Source organism: Sinocyclocheilus anshuiensis, unplaced genomic scaffold (genome assembly GCF_001515605.1).
Source record: "Sinocyclocheilus anshuiensis isolate Anshui unplaced genomic scaffold, SAMN03320099.WGS_v1.1 scaffold55, whole genome shotgun sequence".
NCBI lineage: Eukaryota > Metazoa > Chordata > Actinopteri > Cypriniformes > Cyprinidae > Sinocyclocheilus > Sinocyclocheilus anshuiensis.
Window position 1 is genome coordinate 1,384,633 of NW_015549647.1, and position 3,648 is coordinate 1,388,280.

Genomic DNA, 3,648 nt, shown 5'->3' on the forward strand with positions numbered 1-3,648 from the left:
ATATATATATATATATATATATATATATATATATATATACTGTTTTCAAAGTCAAACAATATTAGGAAGAAAATATTTAAATTATTTAAATGTATTAATAATTTTAAATATATTTAAAGTATTTTAAAACATATTCAAATATATATATACTATAAAAATATAATATTATATAAATGATTAAAAATATAATATATTATATATACTGTATATAATAATAATAATATAAATAAATATATAAATTAACATTTCTAAATATTTGAATGGATATTAACTACTATTTACTACTATATTAACTACTGATTTACTAATTATATAATGTATTCATGATTGTAAATTATTTTTTGATAGTCAAGTTAAGATATTAAATTGTTACCTATTAGTATTATTATTATTAGGGACTGGTGCAAAATACAGCATATATGTATGTCTTCTACTACATGTTATTAATTTTACTTGAACTGCACATGTATATTTATAAGTTACCAGTACATCTTGACTCCAGTCTGCATGACGTCTGTTGTGAAGAAAGGAAAAGCGTCAGCTAAATGTTCTCATATGGCACATATGCAATCCTGTCTCATTCTCTGTTGGTGATCATGCTTTCCTCATGGCTGGGAGTTCTGTCAGTATGGAATAGTCTGTTTCATATGGCGGGAATTCCTGTCCAGCTGTAAAGAATCAGGGAGGGAAAACACCCCGCGTTCCCTCGAGGAGGGAGTATCACTCTCCTCCACCCAATCACACACTCCTCCTTCTCTGCCTTCGCTCTCCAGGGACTCTAGAGTTGTAAACCTAGAATTATAGCCTTTTGTATTTCCATTGTAGCTTTGAGAACAGAATTAATTACACACATAATTACAAACACATACACAAACTCTCACAAATGCTGCAAAGACAAATAACACAGAAAAGTGAAATCTTCCAAGAAACATTTGCGTACATACATAAACATACACACATGTAGACAGTAAAGGAAGCACATAGATATTTGTTTTTATATCATGATGGGCACCTCCCATATGATTCAATAGTTTTTAAATTAAGATGAGCTAACCCTAATCCAACTATTTGGGTGTTTTTGTATGTGCAGTAAATAGGTCTGTCAGTTTAGCATGGTAATTTATTTCAATATTTTTTACAAATTGTTCAAAATATTGGCTTCTAAAGTCACATTTTACGGCTATTAAATAATTTACTCATCTGCCATGTAATAAAATTTCTTAATTTTTTAGCAAAAAAATAGATTTCTTAGTTGCAATTAATTTAATTATTAAGCATCTCATGCAAGTTAATTCGTTTTTTTAAATCTTTTAAATAGCTTTCATCTCTAGATGATTATATAATTGTAATTTATTAAATATATTCTTTGTGGGGAGTAGACAATATAGTATTGTGGCAGGCTGCATTATTTGATGAAAAATACAGTAAAAAAAATAGTAATTTTAAAATATTACTACAGTTTACAATTTAATTACTATTTTAATATATTTTAAAATGTAATTTATTTCTGTGATGGCAAAACTACATTTTCAGCATTATAACTCCAGTCTTCAGCGCTACATGATCCTTCAGAAATCATTCTAATCTGCTGATTTGGGGCTGATATTCCACATTACTGAATGATTACAGTCTTTATATACTAAAGTATTAACATGGAACTCTGAGGATGTCTGGAGAGTACAGTGGTACTACTACAGTAAATGTCCAAAAGGCCATGGTGTTGTCATGGCATTATCTCCAAGAAGTGTTTTGGTACTTCTTAAAAATGTTACTGTGTTTATGAACGCAGCTTCAGTGTTTAATATGGGAAGAAGGCGAGTTTTGTTTTATTTTCCAGCTGAATGTGTGTTTTGACCCTCAGAACATGGGGAGTTCAGACATAACTACATTCAGGGAGCAGCGCTGTCTAGGGTGGGCCGCTGGGTCAGAACAGAACCGGTGCAGACACTCAACAGCAAAGTCTGAAGGTTTGATGTATTCAGGAAGGAGGTCAGAGATGGAGAGACCTCCATAGGAGAACATCTGTTCAGACCTGCCTTTTCCTCACTTGCTCATCCTGTTTCTTATAGTCTTTAGCTCAGTTTCTGTTTCAGTGGGTGTGTTTGATGAAGATTAGAACATGTTTCTGTGTGACTGTAAATGTGTGTGCGAGGTGTTGAATTGATTTTCTGTCACTGTAGGGTGAGTTTGTCTCTGGTGGTGATGTGTGTATTTGTTCGGCGAGCTAGTTTCTCTCTGCAGCCTGACCATGCTTTATTTCTCTCAGCCTGCCCTGTTTTTCCTTTCATTTGGGACAGTTTTGTACAGTTCTAGAAAAATTTGTCTGCATGAAATTTGTAGCACAAATGTGTTTTAATCTTCATCCAAATCATAAAACTTCAATTATGCATTCACAATGCACTGTGAGGTATTTCCGGGTTGAACAGAATATTTTGTGGGAAATAATATAGTGTGGTACTTTATATCCACCAGGATTTGACTGGATCATGAAAAAACTTTTAGGTTGTGAAGAATAGCATTTGAAATAGAAATCTTTTGTATGATTATACATGTCTTTACTGACACTTTTGATCAATTTATTGTGCCAATGCTGAATAAAAGACTATATATATTTTTCTAGCTCAAACTTTTGTTTGGTAGTGTATTGAAGTTTCTAAAAGAATATTAAGCATCAAAAACTGTTTTTAGCATTGATAGTAATCAGCATATAAGAAGGATCATGTGACACTGAAGACTGGAGTAATGATGCTGAAAATTCAGCTTTGCATCACAGGAAAAAATTACATTTTAAAGGGGTGGTTCATTGCGATTTCACTTTTTTAACGTTAGTTAGTGTGTAATGTTGCTGTCTGAGCATAAACAATATCTGCAAAGTTGCGAAGCTGAAAGTTCAATGCAAACGGAGATATCGTCTTTTAAAATTCTGGCAGTTTAATGCCTACAAAAATGGCTGGTAGGGACTACAACGAGTTACTTCCTGGGTTCGTGACATCACAAACCCAGATAAACCCCACCCTCGGGAAAAGGCAGCAAAGGGGGCGAGGCCATGCTGCGCTGCTTTAGAGAAGAGGAAGAGAAAACTAGAGGTGCACGTAAAAATCTATTCATATACGAAACGCGATTCTGTCTCAAAAAAAAACACTGAACCACCCCTTTAAAATATATTAAAATAGGAAACAGTCCTTTAAAATAGTAATAATATTTCACAATATTACTCTTTTTACTGTATGAATGCAGCCTTGGTCAGTATAAGAGACATCTTTCAACAACATAAAAAACTTAATTATTACAAACTTTTGGCCAGTAGTGTTTGTCCACATTAATAAAGATATATACATTACCATTCAAAAGTTTGGGTTCAATAAGATTTTTTTATGATGTTACTAATATTTTAGAAATGTTTTTTTTTTCTATTCTGAAAAAAAAACAAATTTCTATACTTTCATAAAACTGTTCTCAACACAGATACAAACACAAATCTAATGCATCCTTTCTTCCTAGATAACAGTAAAGGCTTCATTATTTAAACTTCTGCAAAGAAGTTATTATTATTAAGTTATACATTATTGAAGGCTTCATCAAGGATTGTAGGTGGGGGGAGTGAATGTACAGCGCTCTCTCCCACCTTCAATACCACGACTGAGGTGC

General features: G+C 32.6%; 1 protein-coding gene across 1 annotated transcript in view; it reads left to right on the forward strand.

The window, feature by feature from the left end:
- Positions 1-3,648, forward strand: part of LOC107659990 (kalirin-like) — an 81,634-nt gene that overhangs the window by 59,559 nt on the left and 18,427 nt on the right. The gene's annotated exons all lie outside the window — the stretch shown is intronic.